The sequence below is a fragment of the Aquarana catesbeiana genome, linkage group LG04, assembly GCF_042186555.1.
Source record: "Aquarana catesbeiana isolate 2022-GZ linkage group LG04, ASM4218655v1, whole genome shotgun sequence".
NCBI lineage: Eukaryota > Metazoa > Chordata > Amphibia > Anura > Ranidae > Aquarana > Aquarana catesbeiana.
This window is the reverse complement of record NC_133327.1, coordinates 650444821-650465986: the sequence shown is the minus strand read 5'-3', so window position 1 is coordinate 650465986 and position 21166 is coordinate 650444821. Positions and strand designations below refer to the sequence as shown.

Sequence of the window (21166 nt, the reverse complement as noted above, 5' to 3'; positions counted from 1 at the left end):
ACGCACAGGCGTATAACACGCACCTTCACTTTAAGAAGGAAGTTTCAGGAAGAAAATAAAATTTTAAATAAAGAACTGTGAAGCAAAATAAGGGTCAGTGCCCATTATTGCAGTCTAATCAGTGCCCATCTGCAGCCTCACTATTGTCATGAATGCAGCCTCACTATTGCCATGAATGCAGCCTCACCATTGCCATGAATGCAGCCTCACCATTGCCACAAATGCAGCCTCACCATTGCCGCGAATGCAGCCTAACCATTGCAATCAATGCAGCTCTACAATTGCAATCAATAAAGCCTTACCATTGCAATCAATGCAGCCTTACTATTGTAATCAGTGCAGCCTTACCATTGCAATCAATGCAGCCTTACCTTTGCCATGAATGTAGCCTTACCATTGCAACCAATGCAGCCTTACCATTGCAATCAATGCAGCTCTACAATTGCAATCAATAAAGCCTTACCATTGTAATCAGCACAGCCTTACCATTGCAATCAATGCAGCATTACCTTTGCCATTAATGTAGCCTTACCATTGCAATCAATGCAGCCTCACCATTGCCATGAATGCAGCCTCACCATTGCCATGAATGTTGCCTTACCATTGCAACCAATGCAGCCTTACCATTGCAATCAGTGCAGCTCTACCATTGCAACCAATGCAGCCTTACCATTGCAATCAATGCAGCTCTACCATTGCAATAAAAGTAGCCTTACCATTGCAATCAATGCAGCCTTACCATTGTCATGAAGGCAGCCTTACCATTGCTATGAATGCAGCCTTACCATTGCCATCAGTGCAGCCTGATCAATGCCCATCTGCAGCCTCGGAGGGGACAGGGAGGGGGCGGGATGAGAGCCAACAGATTACATACAGTGAGAATCTCCTGTTTACTCGGTGGCCTCTTTAATACAAAGTCCCTCCTCCTATGATAGACAGAACAGTCGTCCAATGGCAGCCCAGGAGACAGGACTTCCTATTACATATGCCGCCGAGTAAACAGGTGATTCTCCTGTATGTACTCTGACGGCACTCGTCCCGCCACCTCCGAGGCAGCGCCAATAAATATGATATATAACTTTTGTGTCCCTGGGGGCCACAAATGATATATGAATATCCAAATCAACAGGGGGGCCATATTAAACCGGAACGCGAGCCGTGATTGGCCTGGGGGCCTGACTTTGTACATGCCTGACGTATAGGGAGGACTCTAACATGAAGGGAAGGCTCTGACGTTATGGGGGGTGCTGACAAGATGGGGGTACTCTGACAATTGGGGGGAGGAAGGCTCTGACGTGGGAGATCTCGGATATGATGGGGGGGGGACATGATGGGGGTACTCTGACATAAGGGGGGCTCTTACATGATGGGGGACCTCTGGTGTTATGGGGGAACCTCTGATATGAAAGGGGGCTTTGATATGAAGATAATTTCATCAAGGCAGTTGTGTGTATTGTCCCAGGCTCAGGTTTTTCATTGATAAATAACATTTACGTTTTTTAGACCGGGGTGCCTTGAGATTTTTTGCATACTTTTATAGGGAGCCACAACTGAAAAAAGGTTGAGAAGTGCTGATCTAGAGGCACAGCTGTCTCCAACATCACTGCATGGCAATAAACAAAACCTAATTCCCATAGGCAATAAACACTGTTTATAAAGAATTAACTGTCCCTTCTTAATATGTCAGCTAGTTGGTTTAATTTTACTTCTGCATGAAATAAGTACCATACATGTATTTACAGTGGCAGCAATGGGGCCATTTTGTTCCATATCCAGCTGTGGCTGGAATGAATGCGGTATTAGACATTCATTTCCTTAACAACACTCTATTATTTGGTAACCCAGACAGACCAAAAGGACTAATACCAGGTCTTTATTGGTCATCAACATATGTTTCTGTTTCTCCACCTCAGTGTACAATTATAGAGCATCCTTCACTATTAGTGTAATGAGATTGGATGTGTTCAGCAACAATCTACAACATTGTGCAATAACGCTCCGGCGCTATTACAGCAACCGCTGTTTATATAGTAGTCTGAAGACAGCATGATGTCATCCTGTCAGCTGTTCAACGGGAGAGGGAGATGTGATGCCTTTCATAGCAGATTCGGTTCCCTTACGTTCCTAAGACTTGACATTTTATTGTAAGCATTTCTGAATATCTTAAAGAGGGCCTTGAAATAGCTCATTCATAAATCAGACTGATACAGGGTGTGCATGCCTAATACAACAAATATGCCAAACGTGCTTTTTTTATTGCAGATATCTCTACCAATAAAAAAAGAATCTGAATCCAAAAAGAAATGTAGCCCTCCTTTTGGGGGCCTTATTCCAAAATGGATTAAATTCATTATTTTCCTCAAAATTCAATGCCCCACAATGACAACGTGAAAGAAGTTTGTTTGAAATCTTTGCATATGTACTAAAAATAAAGAAATGAAAAAATCCCATGTATATGAGTGATCACAGCCTTTGTCGTGAGCTCAGGTGCATCCTGTTCCCACTTATCATGCCTGAGATGTTTCTACAACTTGATTGGAGTCCACCTGTGGGAAATTTAGTTGATTAGACATGATTTGGAAAGGCACACACCTGTCTATATAAGGTCCCACAGTTAACAATGCATGTAAGAGCACAAACTAAGCCATGAAGTCCAAGGACTTGTCTGCAAACCTCCGAGACAGGATTGTATCGAGGCACAGATCTGGGGAAGGTTACAGAAATATTTCAGCAGCATTGAAGGTCCCAATGAGCACAGTGGCCTCCATCATCCGTAAATGGAAGAAGTGTGGAACCACTAGGAGTCTATCTAGAGCAGGCCACCCAAACTGAGCAGTCGGGGGAGAAGGGCCTTAGTCAGGGAGGTGACCAAGAACCCGATGGTCACTCTGACAGAGCTCCAGCATTTCTCTGTGGAGAGAGGAGAACCTTCTAGAAGAACAACCATCTCTGCAGCACTCCGCCAATCAGGCCTGTATGGTAGAATGGCCAGATGGAAGCCACTCCTCAGTAAAAAGCACATGACAGCCCGCCTGAAGATTACCAAAAGGCACCTGAAGGACTATCAGATATGAAAAACGAAATTCTCATGTCAGATGAAACAAAGATTGAACTCTTTGACCTAAATGGCAAGCGTCATGTCTGGAGGAAACCAGGCACCACTCATCACCTGGCCAATACCTACAGTAAAGCATGGTGGTGGCAGCGTCATGCTGTGGGGAAGTTGTTTAGTGGAAGGAACTTGGAGACTAGTCAGGATCGAGGGAAAGATGAATGCAGCAATGTACAGAGATATCCTTGATGAAAACCTGCTCCAGAGCACTCCGGACCTCAGACTGGGCCAACAGGACAATGACGCTAAGCACACAGACAAGATAACAAAGGAGTGGCTACAGGACAACTCTGTGAATGCCCCTGAGTGGCCCAGCCAGAGCCCAGACTTGAACCCGATTGAACATCTCTGGAGAGATCTGAAAATGGCTGTGCACCGATGCTCCCCATCCAACCTGATGGAGCTTGAGAGGTCCTGTAAAGAAGAATAGGAGAAACTGCGCAAAAATAGGTGTGCCAAGCTTGTAGCATCATACTTAAAACAACTTGAGGCTGTAATTGGTGCCAAAGGTGCTTCAACAAAATGAATTTAATCCATTTTGGAATAAAGCTGTAACATAACAAAATGTAAAAAAAAAATCTAATGTACAAACAGTTTATATGTAGGGGTGGGGTGAACGTGGAATACTAATACTTCTACAGAGGCACCCTCCTGGGAAGATATGCAACTATGCTTAAAAAAATATATGGAAATGGATGGGGCTTTAATTGTGCCTCTGAGAAGTGTAAACAAATGAAATACAATAACATACTTATGAAAAAATAGACAATTTTATTTACTATAAAAACAGTTGAAAAAAGTACATTACAGTTTGTACGATTAGGTTTGAATTCAGGGTGTGCAGATCCCCAACAGTTAATAGAAATATTGCCTACGCGTTTCGCGGACAGTGCCGTTTCGTCAGGGCCTTGAAGATAGTATGACGTCGTGTGAATTCTGCAGATGAAACATCAGTTAGTACTGTATAAATTACATAGATAAGAATGAAGACACACTGTATACAGACGTTAATGCATGAATCCTTACATAGGTATATATTAATAGCATGTCATCATAAATATTTATCAGTAAAATGAAAATATTTTTAAACATTGAACAAACAAATACAGTTACATTTTCAACTCATTGGGGGTATATAGCGATGCTTTTCACACAGGGAGCTAGAACAAAGGGAGTCAGTTGCATGCTGTTAATTATCCAGATATGTGATGCTAAACTATGGAATTATGTATAAGTATACACATACATACACACACATATATATATTATTATTATTATTCAGGATTTATATAGCGCCAACAGTTTACGCAGCGCTTTACAATATAAAAGGGAGACAATACAGTTATAATATAATACAATACAATACAATAGGATTAAGAGGGCCCTGCTCAGAAGAGCTTACAATCTAATAGGGTGGGGCAGGTGGTACAAAAGGTTGTAACTGTGGGGAATGAGCTGGTGGAAGTGGTAGGAGATTAGTTGGAGACGTGATAGGCTTTCCTGAAGAGATGAGTTTTCAGGGATTGCCTGAAGGTAGCAAGAGTAGGGGCTAGCCGGATAGATGGAGGTAGCGAGTTCCAGAGGATGGGAGAGGCTCTGGAGAAATCCTGGAGACGAGCATGGGAGGAGGAGATGAGAGAGCTTGAAAGCAGGAGGTCTTGAGAAGAGCGGAGAGGACGATTTGGGTGATATTTGGAGACAAGATTAGTGATGTAGCTTGGGGCAGAGTTGTGAATGGCTTTGTATGTTGTGGTTAGAATTTTGAATTTAATTCGCTGGGTGATTGGGAGCCATATATATACACACACACACAGAGACCATAGTGTTTCATGAAATCTCTCACTCACCCAGAAACTGTAATCAGTGGACACCGGCTCGGTGGGACAATGTGAGGCCTGGGAGCCTGTGGGAAAACTCCTTAACCGGGAGGAGTGGGTGGGTCCCTATACATGCAGATGCCCTCAAAAAATAATAAAGATAGCTAAAATGACTAAGACACAAGAGAAAGAGGGGACAGAATAAATATGCAGGGGGATAGCAAGGAAGGAAAAGAAAAGGGAAGAAAAAGGAAGGAAAAGAAAAGGGGGAGAGGGAAAGAAAATGGAGTAGGAGAAAAGAATGAAGGGAACAGGAAAAGGGAAGAAAATGCCAAGAAGGCTGCACAGAAAAGAAGGAATAAAGAGTAGAAAGAAAAGCAAAAGACAATGGGGAAGGGGAAAGAAAAAGAATGAAAATAGGAAGAAAGATGGGTGAAAGGAAATAAAAGTGGGAAGGGGAAAGGGGAGGAAAGGGAAAAGGGGGACGGGGAGGGGGAGGGGGGAGGGAGTGAAGGAAAAGGGGAGCCCTCTCTTTCCCCTTATATGTGATGGATCAGAACACAATAGTCTAAGTTGGTGAAGTAAAATTAGAAAAATATATACATAAAACTGTTTTTCAGAAATAAAAAAACTGATGATTGGCATGTGCGTATGTATTCACCTCCTTTGTTATGAAGCCCATAAAAAGCTCTGGTGCAACCAATTACCTTCAGAAGTCACATAATTAGTGAAATGATGTCCACCTGTGTGCAATCTAAGTGTCACATGATCTATCATTACACCTTTTTGAAAGGCCCCAGAGGCTGCAACACCTAAGCAAGAGGCACCACTAACCAAACACTGCCCTGAAGACCAAGGAACTCTCCAAACAAGTAAGGGACAATGTTGTTGAGAAGTACAAGTCAGGGTTCGGTTATAAAAAAATATCCAAATCTTTGATGATCCCTAGGAGCATCATCAAATCTACCATAACCAAATGGAAAGAACATGGCACAACAAAAAACTTGCCAAGAGACGGCCGCACACCAAAACTGACAGAGCGGGAAAGGAGGGCATTAATCAGAGAGGCAGCACAGAGATCTAAGGTAACCCTGGAGGAGCTGCAGAGTTCCTCAGCAGAGACTGGAGTATCTGTACATAGGACGACAATAAGCCGTACGCTCCATAGAGTTGGGCTTTATGGCAGAGTGGCCAGAAGAAAGCCATTACTTTCAGCAAAACACAAAATGGCACGTTTTGAGTTTCCAAAAAAGGCATGTGGGAGACTCCCAAAATGTATGGAGGAAGGTGCTCTGGTCTGATGAGACTAAAATTGAACTTTTTGGCCTTCAAAGAAAATGCTATGTCTAGCTCAAACCCAACACATCACATCACCCAAAGAACACCATCCCCACAGTGAAACATGGTGGTGGCAGCATCATGGGGATGATTTTCAGCAGTCGGGACTGGGAAACCGGTCAGGGTTGAGGGAAAGATGGATGGTGCTAAATACAGGGATATTCTTGAGCAAAACCTGTAATGCCGCGTACACACGGTCGGACTTTCTATCCTACTTGGTCCGGCACACTTTCCGACGGACTTTGTCCGCCAGGTGCGCCGGACTTTAAAACGGACGGACTTTCCGGCGGGCTAAGTCCGCCCGTCTTTCCGACGGACTTTCGCCGGAGTTCCGGCGGACTTTCAGAATGAACGGACTTGCCCACACACGGACAAGTCCGTTCATTTTGAACGTGACTCAGGTGCGACGGGACTAGAAAAGGATGTCAATCTTGCCGCTTTTATCTGCGAGATTGACACCTTGCGAGCCCCGTCGCGGGGCATACCAGGCCCTTAGGTCTGGTATGGATTATAAAGGGAACCCCCTACGCCGAAAAAACGGCGTGGGGTCCCCCCTAAAATCCATACCAGACCCCGATCCGAGCACGCAGCCTGGCCGGTCAGGAAAGGGGGTGGGGACGAGCGAGCGCCCCCCCCCTCCTGAACCGTACCTGGCCGCATGCCCTCAACATGGGGGGTGGGTGCTTTGGGGGAGGGGGGCGCCCTGCGGGGCCCCCCCCCCCAAAGCACCTTGGTCCCCATGTTGATGAGGACAAGGGCCTCTTCCCGACAACCCTGACCGTTGGTTGTCGGGGTCTGCGGGCGGGGGCTTATCGGAATCTGGGAGCCCCCTTTAATAAGGGGGCCCCCAGATCCCGGCCCCCCACCCTATGTGAATGAGTATGGGGTACATGGTACCCCTACCCATTCACCTAGGGAAAAAGTGTAAGTAATAAAACACACTACACAGGTTTTTAAAATATTTTATTAAACAGCTCGGGGGGGGGGGATCTTCCTCCGGCTTCGGGGGTCTTCTTCCGGCTTCGGGGGTCCCTCCGCTTCATCTTCTCCCGGCGTCCGGTTGGTTCTTCTCCGCTCTCTTCTCCCGGTGTTCCTGTTCTTCGGCCGGCTCCTCTGCTGTCTTCAAGTAGCTCTCTTGCCAGCAGAGGTCCGGACTTCTGGGCTTCTGGGCTTCTCTTCCCCAGATGTTGACACGACGCTCTCTCCTGCTGGACTGCTCTCCGAGGGCTGCGTTGTGACTTATATAGGCGGAGACCCCGCCCCCTTTTGATGTCACAGTCCCTGGGCATGCTGGGACTGTGACGTTTTAGGGGGCGTGGTCAACATCACCCAGTGACCACGCCCCCTAAAACGTCACAGTCCCAGCATGCCCAGGGACTGTGACATCAAAAGGGGGCGGGGTCTCCACCTATATAAGTCACAACGCAGCCCTCGGAGAGCAGTCCAGCAGGAGAGAGCGTCGTGTCAACATCTGGGGAAGAGAAGCCCAGAAGCCCAGAAGTCCGGACCTCTGCTGGCAAGAGAGCTACTTGAAGACAGCAGAGGAGCCGGCCGAAGAACAGGAACACCGGGAGAAGAGAGCGGAGAAGAACCAACCGGACGCCGGGAGAAGATGAAGCGGAGGGACCCCCGAAGCCGGAAGAAGACCCCCGAAGCCGGAGGAAGATCCCCCCCCCGGAGCTGTTTAATAAAATATTTTAAAAACCTGTGTAGTGTGTTTTATTACTTACACTTTTTCCCTAGGTGAATGGGTAGGGGTACCATGTACCCCATACTCATTCACATAGGGTGGGGGGCCGGGATCTGGGGGCCCCCTTATTAAAGGGGGCTCCCAGATTCCGATAAGCCCCCGCCCGCAGACCCCGACAACCAACGGCCAGGGTTGTCGGGAAGAGGCCCTTGTCCTCATCAACATGGGGACAAGGTGCTTTGGGGTGGGGGGGCCCCGCAGGGCGCCCCCCTCCCCCAAAGCACCCACCCCCCATGTTGAGGGCATGCGGCCTGGTACGGTTCAGGAGGGGGGGGGGCGCTCGCTCGTCCCCACCCCCTTTCCTGACCGGCCAGGCTGCGTGCTCGGATCGGGGTCTGGTATGGATTTTAGGGGGGACCCCACGCCGTTTTTTCGGCGTAGGGGGTTCCCTTTATAATCCATACCAGACCTAAGGGCCTGGCATGCACCGCGCTCACCGCAATAGGAAAATTTGTTTTTCCTATTGCAGAGAGCGCGAGATGCAATACCCTGCCCTCGCGTCGTATCTGGTCCGTCGGACCAGCCTACACACGAGCGGGCTTTCCGTCGGACCAGCACACACACGAGCGGGCTTTCCGTCGGACCAGCACACACACGAGCGGACTTTCCGCCCGAAACTGAGTCCTACGGAAAGATTTAAAACTTGTTTCAAATCTAGGTCCGGCGGGCTTTTGGGAAGAAGTCCGCCGGAAAAGTCCGCCGCCGCCCACACACGGGCGGATTGTCCGGCACACTCTGGTCCGCCGGACCAAGTATGCCGGAAAGTCCGACCGTGTGTACGCGGCATAACACTCTGTGTGTGGTTTGAGGTTAGGATGGAGGTTCAACTTCAAGCAGGACAATGACAATGCTAAAGCAACAAGTGTTTTAAGGGGAAACATGTAAATGTGTTGGAATGGCCTAGTCAAAGACCAGACCTCAATCCAATAGAAAATCTGTGGTCAGACTAATGCCCCGTACACACGGATTTTGTTGTCGGAAAATTTTATATCCTGCTCTCAAACTTTGTGTGTCGGAAAATCCGATGGAAAATGTGTGATGGAGCCTACACACGGTCGGAATTTCTGACAACAGGGTCCTATCACACATTTTCCGTTGGAAAATCCGACCGTGTGTACGGGGCATTAAAGATAGCTGTTCACAAGCGCAAACCATCCAACTTGAAGGAGCTGGAGCAGTTTTGCCAGGAGGAATGGGCAAAAATCCCAATGGAAAGATGTGGCAAGCTCATAGAGCCTTATCCAAATCAACTTGGAGCTGTGATAGCCGCAAAAGATGGCTCTACAAAGTATTGACTTTAGGAGGGTGAATAGTTATGCACATTGACTTTTTCTGTTATTTTGTCCTATTTGTTGTTTGCTTCACAATAAATAAATTAAAAAAAAAACATCTTCAAAGTTGTGGGCATGTTCTGTAAATTAAATGATGCAAATCTTCAAACAATCCATGTTAATTCCAGGTTGTGAAGCAACAAAACATGAAAAATGCCAAGGGGGGTGAATACTTTTGCAAGGCACTGTACATAAAGCGGGATTCCGGCCTAAAAAAAAAAAAAAAAGAATAAAAGTCAGCAGCTACAAATACTGTAGCTGCTGACTTTAAATAAGTACTTACCTGTCCTGGGTGCCCGCTATGTCGGCCGCCCGAGGCCGACCCGTCCCTCGGCTCTCGGTTGCCGGCACCGCCATCCTAGGTAAGGAAAACAGGCAGTGGAGCCTTGCGGCTTCACTGCCAGTTTCCTACTGCGCACGCGCGAGCGGCGCGGCGCTCTGTGAATGGCCCAGTGGTGTTCTGGGAACACACACAGTTCCCAGAAGACAACGGGGCCGCTCACCGAGGAGCAGAAGACACCACGGAAAAGGAAGAGGCAGATTAGGAAGCCTGCCTAGCAACAAGGGTTTAGGTAAGTTTTTAAATTTTTTCTTTTTTCAAATGTTTTTTTTTTTTTTATGTTTTTTAGGATTTTTGGTGTAATTTTTTTTTTCAAGGTGGCAATCCACTATAATTACGTTAGTTTCTAGTCCTCTGCTGCTGGTCACATGTTCAAAATAAAAAAAAAAACAGCCTTTGGAATACAGAATAAAAAATGTACAAAAAAAAAAATAATAATAATAATTTTTGTTGACCTAGAATTCATTTGGTTCGAATCATCCTGAAAATGTCATAATCATTGAAAGCACGAGCAACAAAGCTGTGATTCTGAGGATGTGTGGAAAGTGAATGTCACTTGACAAGATGAGCTGGTTTCTGACCCCCTTGAAAATGTTGAAAATGAGCAAATTCCTGTGATATAAATATTTTGCTGCAAATTCTTCACCGAGGTGCAGCAAAGCACTCCGAAAAAGTGATACAGAGCTTTATTTTGCAGCCTGGGAGTGCAGCGATCATGCCGTACCTTAGTATGTGAGTACATGAAGTACTGCTGTCTCTTCTATAGTAGGCTCTGCTTCATGTACAGTAGTGACGTACTTTCTCAATTATCCTGACAATCATATAACAGTATGTAAAAAATGACTGTTTTTACCACTTGACCTCTGGAAGATTTTACCCCCTTCATGACCAGGTCATTTTTTGCTATTTTGCACTGCGCTGCTTTAACCGGTAATTTTGTAACCATACAACGCTGTACCCAAACTAAATTTATATCATTTTTTTCACACAAATAGAGCTCTCTTTTGGTGGCATTTGATCACCACTGGGTGTTTGTTTTTTTTTGCAATATAAACAAAAAAAAGACCAAAAATGTTGAAAAAAAAAAGTTTTTTCTACTTTCTGCTACAAAACCAATCAAAAAAAAAATATTAAAAAAAAATCCCAATAAATGTATATTGATTGGTTTGCATGAAAGTTATAACACCTACAAACTATGGTATTTATGCTGGAAATTGTTTTTTTTTATACTACTAATGGCGATGATCAGCAACTCATAATGGGACTGCCATAGTGCGGCGGACAATCTGACACTAACTGACGCTGGGGGAAACTGACTAACTGGAATTGACATCACCAGTGACAATAATACAGTGATCAGTTATAATAATATACACTGTCACTGTACTAATGACAATGGCTGGGGAGAGGTTAACATCTAGGGGCAACCAAGAGGTTAAATGTGTGCCTAACTATGTGTAATGTGTGCTGCCTTTACTAGTAGATCTCTAAGTTTCTTATCCCTGTTTCGCAGGATGAGAAACAAAGCGATCATTCTCTCTGTACAGAGCTGTGTTGATTATCAACACAAAGCTCTGGGCTGTGACTGTACACAGCTGATCAACAGGTCCCAGACGTGAATCATTGGCTGGAACTTGCTGACAGGCTCCTGCTGTGTACAATCACAATGGGTGCCGGGGGGGGGGGGGGGGTGCATGTGCATCACATGCCCCAAACCCAGAAGCAGGCATAGGGGTATGTCGCTTTGCCTGTGCCACGGCATAGCTCCCAACTCTCCCTGATTTCGAGGGACTGTCCCTGATTTGGAGCAATGTCCCTCTGTCCCTCATTCGTCCCTCATTTTGGTCCGATCTATATAGTTGTATATAAAATGCACTTTTTATCTATCAAAAAGTGTTTTCCGGGAATAACTAAACCTTTCATCTGATTTCTAAATGGCTGCATTTGTAAATTCCAAAAGCCAATATAAAGGAATGGTAGTGGTAAAAAAAAACACTTGTGAGTTTACCCAATCTTGTTTTTCGAACAATTCTCCTTTAAGGGGGCGTGGCAAGGGGTGTGTCCTATGCCTGCATACTTTTACTGATAGGTGTCCCTCATTCCCATCTCAAAAAGTTGGGAGGTATGCTACAGTACATTGTGGGCAGGCGTCCCGCAAGTGGTTAAAGGGCAACTATAATGTATCTTCAGTAAGGACACATTTTCAGTTATTTTTGTACCATTATCTAATAGTCGTTTTTTTAATTCAGCCACTTACCTACTGCCATTCATGTATGAACGACATTTATTTCTGCAGTTCCCTTTGTAAACGACACTTCAAAATCACCTTCTCATAGTTCGGTTCACAAACACCGTGGGAGGGAATTGGAGTAGCCAGAATCTGGAGAAGCTGTGCCTGTCAACCAATCAGCTTCTAACTTCAGTTTGTTCAGTTACGTTTTGAGAATGAAAGATAGAAACTGATTGGCTGCCATGCACAGCTGCTCCAGTTTTGATAAATTCCCCCCAGTGCCCAGAGCCAATCTAAGTAGTTCTGTACCATGTGATTGCTGTGATGACTAATCACAGCAATCACAAGTGTGAACAATGTAGTGTTTACATTTGTGAGACCTCCCCATCCTCTTACAACAGAGAAAGGGGATGGAAAAAAGAACGAATTAACTAATGAACTTATTTCCTCATTAGTTCTAGAGCAGCAGATACTGTATTCAAGGTTGTAGACTGTTTTTAACCCTTTCACCCCCTCCCTGTATATCTTGACGCCATGTCTCTGCAGTGACCAGTATATTAACCCCTTCATCTAGTTCTAAACAGCTGAACAATAAAGGGTAAGTTCACCTTTTCATGAAAAATTAAAGACTGGGAACCTGGAAGAAGACTGGCCAAAGATGTCAGTGGGCGTTTCAGGACACCGTATACCTGGAGTGGAGGTGTGTATATTTCTGCTTTAAAGCGGTCTTTTTGACCCCAGATCTCATATTTAAGAGGTCCTGTCATGCTTTTTTTCTATTACAAGGGATGTTTACATTCCTTGTAATAGGAATAAAAGTGACACAATTTTTTTTTTAAAAGAACAGTGTAAAAATAAAAGGTAAAAAGAAAAAAAAAATGTTTAAACGCGCCCTGTCCTGCTGAGCTCGCATGCAGAAACAAATGCATACGTGTTAAACGGTGTTTAAACCACACATGTGAGGTATCGCAGCGATCGGTAGAGCAAGAGCAATAATTCTAGCCCTGGACCTCCTCTTTAACTCAAAACATGCAACCTGTAGAATTTTTTAAATGTCACCTATGGAGATTTTTAAGGGTAAAAGTTTGTCGCCATTCCACGAGCGGGCGCAATTTTGAAGCGCGACATGTTGGGTATCAATTTACTCGGCGTAACATTATCTTTCACAATATAAAAAAAAAAATGGGCTAACTTTACTGCCTGTCTTATTTTTATTTAAAAATAGTGTATTTTTTCCAAAAAAAGTGAGTTTGTAGAAACGCTGCGCAAATACAGTGTGACAGAAAGTATTGCAATGACCGCCATTTTATTCTCTAGGGTGTTAGAAAAAAATGTATAATGTTTGGGGATTCTAAGTAATTTTCTAGCAAAAAAAAATGTTTTAACTGGTTCCCGACCGGCGCACGCCGATGTACGTCGGCAGAATGGCACGGCTGGGCAAATGGGCGTACCCATACATCCCTATAAATTTGCCGCCATGCCATTGTGTACGCGCCACCGGCCGGGAGTTCCGTGAGTTGGGTCGTGGGTCCAGCGGACTCAATCGCCACGGGGATACCCGCGATCGTCTCATGGATAGGACGAATGGGGAGATGCTAATGTAAACAAGCATCTCCCCGTTCTGCCTAGTGACACTGTCACTGATCTCTGCTCCCAGTGATCGGGAGTAGAGATCAGTGACGTGTCACACGTAGCCACACCCCCCCACAGTTAGAAACACTCCCCAGGACATACTTAACCCCTACACTGCCCCCTAGTGGTTAACCTCTTCACTGCCAGTGTCATTTACACAGGAATCAGTGCATTTGTATAGCACTGATTGCTGTATAAATGACAATGGTCCCAAAAATGTGTCAAAAATGTCCGATGTGTCCGCCATAATGTCACAGTCACAATAAAAATCGCTGATTGCCGCCATTACTAGTAAAAAAAAAAAAATAATAATAAAAATGCCATAAATCTATCCCCTATTTAGTAAAGGCTATAACTTTTGCGCAAACCAATCAATAAACACTTATTGCGATTTTTTTTTTTCTACCAAAAATTTTTTTTCTTTTACCAAAAATATGTAGAAGAATACATATCGGCCTAAACTGAAGAAAAAAATGTTTTTTTAAATATTTTTTGGGGATATTTATTATAGCAAAAAGTAAAAAATAATGCGTTTTTTTTCAAAATTGAAGCTATTTTCTTGTTTATAGCGCAAAAAATAAAAACCGCTGAGGTGATCAAATACCACCAAAAGAAAGCTCTATTTGTGGGGAAAAAAGGATGTCAATTTTGTTTGGGAGCCACGTCGCACGACCGCGCAACTGTCAGTTAAAGCGACGCAGTGCCGAATCTCAAAAAAGTGCTCTGGTCAGGAAGTGGGTAAATTCTTCCAGGGCTGAAGTGGTTAACTTGTAAACAACAAAGCTCAGAAAGAGGCTCGGTCCTTAAGTGGTTAATAAACTTTGTTGCATATTCCTACCTTTTGTTATTCTGAAGAAATCATTGTTCCTCTGTGCTGAGTGAGTCCAATGGGAGCGGTTTCCTAATTATCAATCAGCTGTGCACATGCAGGCCTCTAATGAGGAAAGCTGCTGGGTCTACATCCCTTTAGATGTGATTTCCTATTGGGAGTATCTCACCAAAAATTACATTTTTGTTGCAGGGGATGCCTGAAATCGTATCTTAGTGCAGACTTCTAGGAAAATCAGTGAGCCAATCACACAAGCAGGAAATTACATATCTGAGGGGCCTCCAGGTCGCCATATTGCATTTTACAGAAAATTACAAGAGCTGCAGATTGAAAAGGAAAGGTAATTTTTAATAACATTTAATTACAATATGACTTGCAATTGTATATGCTATATTATTTTTTCTTTATTTGCTATTTTGTTTTCCCCCACGAAAGTGGAGTTACCCTTTAAAGCTTTGAGAATCAATCCTATATAAAGGTTAGATCTAGCACTACTGCTTTAAACCTTTGTCTTGTATACTATACTACTACTATTGTACTCAGCACTGTTTTATTTAATAATATTTTATAAATATAAATACATATCAATGTGGATGAATATATAAGCATACCTTTAAGAAACAGACGCCCTCTATGACATCACTAATTTTCAAAAAATGTTCAAGAAAATGGACAGCAGTTAAAGCAGTAAATAAATGAACACACTAATGTTACTTTTCTAGCAATCACAGATGCTTAGTGTTACAAATTGCTAACATCTTGTGAAATCGCTTCATTAATGCTTGTACTGCCCCTCCCCCATGCCCTGGCGGAGTGCTGCGGGGTTTGTGTTTCTGCCATCTAAATGTATCACATCTGCTGGGCAGATGCCCTGCAGTCCAGCAAGGCTATGTCATGACTTGAAGGATTTCCAGGCGGCTTGGAATGACCCACGACAAAAATACGATACAAGCCTGGGTGTGCCTGTAATGAGGCAGGCCTAATCAGCTGTCTCATGTGATAAACTGTATCGAATAGGCAAAATGTTTTGTCTTGACCTTATTATACATGGGACATGAAGGTTAAAATATCCTCTGCAATATAAGAGATGAGTGGAGATATCACAACTGCACATAGGTGTGCACAGCCTATTGTATTAGGGTGTGCACCCCAAAGCTCAAACATGGAGCAACATAGGCAGTGACTAGGGGTATGCACATGCCACGGCTGTGATGCTATGCCATGGTAGAAATTATAGAGAGCAAAGCAATGTTTTTTTAGAAATTTGATTATATTTTTTCCTTTTTTTAAAATTTTTATTTACATTTTTTTTTTATTTAAGTGCTCCGTTGAGGGGCTTTAGTGAAATATCAGGAGTCTAAACAGACCCCTGATTTCTCACATTTAAGACTGAGATTCAGCTGCACACATAAATGAATAGGAAGCACTTACAGGCTTCCTTTTCATTCACAAACTGAAGCATAGTAAACACAGTTTACTATACTTCAGTGATGAATTGACACAGGAGCGATTGGTTCAGAAAAGGAAGGGGCCAGTTAATGACATATTTACCAGCCCCTTCCCCCCCGATCCCTTTACAGCACAGCCGAAGGGAGGAAGATGAGGAGAAGTTGGCAGTGCTACAGGGGGAGGAACAAGAGGATCGATGTCTGCAATAAGGCAGTACAGCCAGTCCTCCTACTCAGCAGGTGCCCGAGCCTCCCTTATGAACTGCTAGGACCTGAGCCCAGTATAGGAGGGACAGCTGTACTGCCTTATCAGTGGCCCTGGTGCATGGGGTGATTAGGGTGTGCCCAGGCACACTCGGCACACCCTTTGCGCACACCTATGCATTTGCACACTGTGGAGAATAGTGGTTTCATCTGACCTATGTGATCTATCTATCTATCTATCTATCTATCTATCTATCTATCTATCTATCTATCTATCATCTTTATATACAGTATATATCCTGTCTAACGTGTGACTTGGGACAGCCTGTAGCTGGGACCAATTGAGAGTCTGCTCTTGTCTCTTAGGTAGGTAAACACTGACATCAATCACTATTTAGCTGTCTGAAGAATGGGCATTCTTCCAACTGACCCCCAATGTAATGGACATTCTTCCCACTTACCATTGTACAAAGGCACTTCCACACTGGCCACCAATGTAATGGGATTCTTATGACTAACCACCTATTTAATGGGGCACTAGACCACTTATCTCCAATGTAAGGGGACACTTCTCCAGTGACCAGCATTGAATGAGGGCACTACTCCACTCACCACCAATTTAATGGGGCACTACTCCACTGATCTCCAATGTATGGCGACACTTCCCCAGTGACCACCAATGTAAGGGGTTTCTAGTGGCTGACCACCAATTTAATGGGGCACTACTCCACTGATCTCCAATGTATGGAGACACTTCTCCAGTGACCATCATTGTGCAAGGGCACTTCTCCACTGACCACCAATGCAAGGAGGCTCTTCTGACGGTGCCACCAATTTAATGGGGCACTACTCCACTGATCTCCAATGTAAGAAAACTCTCCTCCAGTGACCACCAGTGTAAGGGGGCACATCTCCACTCTTCACCAATGTTAGGGTATACTCCAACATTTCTGAGCTTGTAGCATCTTCACAAGTCTAACAAATTTGTTATCAAACCAGGAACTTGAAGTCATTCCACCCAAATGTTTTGAAATGTAATCCTTTCTTGTGCTGAAAAGTCAACTGCTCTAGTTTCAGATTCAAACTAACTGCCTTTATTTGTTGCCTCAATGTTGGTGGATGTGGCAAAATACAGTTTTGTGCAACCAATTTTTTAGTAAGAAACAATAATCTACTAAATCCCAATTTCAGATTAACTTGATTTTCTGAAGCCTCCTGATGTCTTCAAATAAACGTATATAAATTACATAAGTTTGTTGTAAAAATAATAATATAATGTCTTGCAAACTCAGGGCATCTCCAGTTTAGGTGAATACAATCTCCTCTTAACTGTTCGCATTTAGTACAATAAGGCTCCATGCACACTAGAGCTCAAAAAAGCTTTTTCTTGATGCCAGATTGCTGGCAGAAAACGCTGGTTGAAAAACTAGCTTTTAACAGCGTTTTGTACTAGTGTTAATGAGCGTTTATGAGCGTTTTTTAGCGTTAATGGGCGTTTTTAATAAAAATACAAAGAGGACACTCCAAAAATCCCACAATGCATTCCAATCTCCCACAATGTATTGAAAAAATAGAACGCCGAACGCTAATTAACGAGCATTTATGAGCGTTCATGAGCGTTTATTGGCGTTTGGCTTTTTTTTCGCGGTGAAAAACGTCACTTTGAACGTGAATTTCTGGCGTTCAGAAAAAAGCCCATAAACTCCACTGCTCATTAAAGCTAAAAAACGTCCATGTGTGCATGGACACATAGGCTAACATAGAGTGGAGTTTATGGGCTTTTAAAAAAAACGCCCAAACGCCAATAAACTGCAGTTTATCAGCTCCAGTGTGCATGGGGCCTTAGGACTATTTCACAGGCCTGTTTTAGAGATTGAATAGGGGGGTTCGCTGAGTTACTCTCTGAGAGGATAATATCAAGACAAATGGAATTACCCTTAACATTCCTGACCATTCATCCTTATTATCATTACTTATGTCAAGAGACCATTGCTATCTGCATTTTAATCAGTATTTTATCAGATATTTATGAATTTAAATATTGTATACCAAGGAAATAGCACTTTTAATATAATCATACATCATCACTTCCTCTAGTACTGAAATCTTATATTATATCCTAGGGGTTATTTTTTTTCCTGGGAGCCTATTGCATGACACGATTGTAAATACCAATAAAAGCTTTAAGTATACAGAACTATTCTCTTAACTGTTGACATGAAAAAAATAAATAAAATAACTACACATATTGCCCTAATCAAAATGCCTTGTTGCTTACAACGTGTAAAGGATGTTTTCCCCTTTATTCCTAGTTATACATCAACCAATTTTCAAATTTTATGCACCAACTGAAAAATAGGGACATCACCTGAGGAATAGAAAGTCCCCTTCTATAAGGCCCCTAAGGGATCCATTTATTCCACACATCAACTAATGCATCAAATGTATCCCCTTACCCCAGCCCACATAATGTTGCACCTGTGTGGCTAAATAATATACCCACAAATTAGGGCAGCCTTCCTCAATCTTTTCAATATAGAGGAACCCTTGAAATATTGTTCTGTTTTCAGGGAACCCTGATAAAAATGACTGCATCTACAGCTCACTGTACATTAGTGTGTCTACAGCTCACTGTACATTAGTGTGATGGTCATGGAGAAGAATGCTCCCTACATTTGGGGTAGAATAAATGTCCTCCCTCAAATAGCTAAAAAAATCATTAGCTTAATTGTTAACTTATCTGAGTAGCAGAAAATGCACCTTGTTCAAGGAACCATTGGTAACCTCTGAAGGAAACCTTGGGTTCAATGGAACCCTGGTTGAGAAAGGCTGGTGTCAGGAAAGGTTCCACCCGCTGATGATACTGTCTGACATTTGGCGTGCAGTACTGTGGTCCACCAGCAGGTGTCTCCTGGCAGTCTGGAACTGCAAGGAGAGCCTTCCCCTGTTGGTGGTATTATGTGATCCTTGGGCCGCAGTACTGGTGTCCACCAGACGGTGGTTCCTGGCAGTTTGGGGCCGACATCATCTCCTGCAATTAGGCATCACCTGAGTGATTGCAGGAGGTGTGTATAAGTACCCGGCAGAACACTGATGCCTTGCCTTGGTATCTTTCCTTGCGCCCTGACCCTGAACCTGTGTAGCTCTGCATCTGTACCTGTACCCGTTCCTGAACCTGATCCTGTTCCTGTCTGTTACCTGGACCCTGAGCCTTGTACCTGACCCGTCCGTTCTGCGATCCATCCATCCTCTCCTTGTCCTGTTTGTCTTCCTTTTCTCCAGCTGCTGACCCCCCGTTGTCCACCCTGGCTTGGCCTTGTTTATGATTCTGGTATTCCCCTTTACTTGTATATATTTGTCTGTTATTATTTGTGGGTTTCTGTTGGTGGTTGTTTGGTTGCACATTGGTGGTTGTATTTATTCACTTATCTTAATAAAGTATATATTTTCACCTTACCTGCGTTTGTTCCTCTGTTGCTGTCCACACAGCTCTGGTCACACCTGATACTTGACAGCTGGATTAGAGCCATCAGTTGAATACTTTGCTGTTTCCATATTTATTCTAGTTTTTTTTCTCAATATAAGACCGCAGTTAGTTCTGCACTCCTGTGACCCAGATTCAGCTCTGAGCAGGCTAAAGTCCACAGTTGGCTAACGCCAGTCCAGGCTCTGGATCAATCCCGGATTTAAAGTGGAAGTCCACCCTAACACTAACATCTCTAAATCTACAGGCATCCACAATCTAAGACTAACCTATCTAGCCTTGTAAAGAAGAAAAAGCTATACATACCTTTTTTTGAAACCACTCAGGTCTGGTCTCAAGAGGTGGAAGCTCTGCAGCGGAGACAGCCGACAACATCTGGGAAATTAATAGGCAGTGATGTCACCCATAGACTTACTATGGGGCTTCCGTTGTCTTCTGCCTCCTCTTCACCTGTCTACACAGCGTGGGACCGGACTGGATGTTTAGCCATTTCCTCTTTACAGGGTTAGTTAGGTTAGTCTTAGATAATGGTTGCCTGTAGATTTAGAGATTCTAGTGTTAGGGTGGACTTCAACTTTAATGTTAGGATCCACCCAGATGCTTGGATCGGCAGCTGGCTCAGCCTCTCTGTGAGCTGCTGAAAGGCCAGAGCGATCCACCCCCCCTCCTCTACAGGCCAGCGCTCCAGTGAGTGCTGGAGGGGCAGAGCAGAGAGCGGTGACTGACATGTGACTCACAGTCACCGCTCTCTGCGAGAACTGAGTGATCAGCGGCCTTTGCTTGGTTCTCAGTCTTAGAAGGGGCGGGGGATAAATGTACCATCAGACTGATGCTGCATCCACCTAGGTGAGTATGAATGTTTGTTTTTGCATATTCCCATACCTTGTCTTTTCACCCCTAAAAGCCTGCAGCACCATGCTGCAACCTTGTGCATTGAACGTGAATGGTTTGTGTACCCCCAAAACACAACAATTAATTCTTGCCATGACCATGGAAAGAAAACCATCTTGGTATACACCCCCCATCTGCTAGGTTTGAAGCTTAAATGGGTAGTAAACTCTTTACACCACTTGTACCTACAGGTAAGCCTGTAATAAGGATATTCAGAGGGCATGCAGTAGATGATATCACCGACATATGCGCTCTAAAGGTCTGGCTTATAGTTCCGGACCTTCAGAGTCCATGCTGGAAATGGTGGCTCCTGCGTGCGTGCGCAGGAGTGACATTATCGTGCCCCCAGCTACTCATGTAGCCTGGAGGCCACAAACCCAGAAGGAAGACTGGGGGAAGATGTTAGCCCTCTCAACGATGACCTCGCAGCGCTGGAGGGCTTTGTTCCAAGGTAAGTTTCTCATAATGTGCTAGTATGCGATGCATGCTAGCACATTATGACATTCCCTTGCAGGGATTTTTTTCTTTTATTTTTTTAACCACTTGTGGTTTACTACCACTTTAAGGGGAGCTATGAGCCGGCAGTAGTTCAAATGTAGTTCAACCTTTTTCTGAGATCAGTGCCTTCTGCAATAAAACTTGACCAAAGCAAGACAGATTTTTGGTAAAATCACGCTGGTTTCCTGAAATGATTGACGTCATGTACATCACATGGAGATGAAATGCTGAGATTACTATTAATGCTGTTATTGATACTTGG

General features: G+C 44.0%; 1 long non-coding RNA gene across 2 annotated transcripts in view; it reads left to right on the top strand.

Moving 5' to 3' along the window:
* Positions 1-21166, top strand: part of LOC141140913 (uncharacterized) — a 179600-nt gene that overhangs the window by 122744 nt on the left and 35690 nt on the right. For both annotated transcript variants that reach the window (XR_012244017.1, XR_012244016.1), the window contains one exon: positions 14572-14719. This is a non-coding gene — a long non-coding RNA (uncharacterized lncRNA). The remainder of the gene's footprint in view (positions 1-14571; positions 14720-21166) is intronic.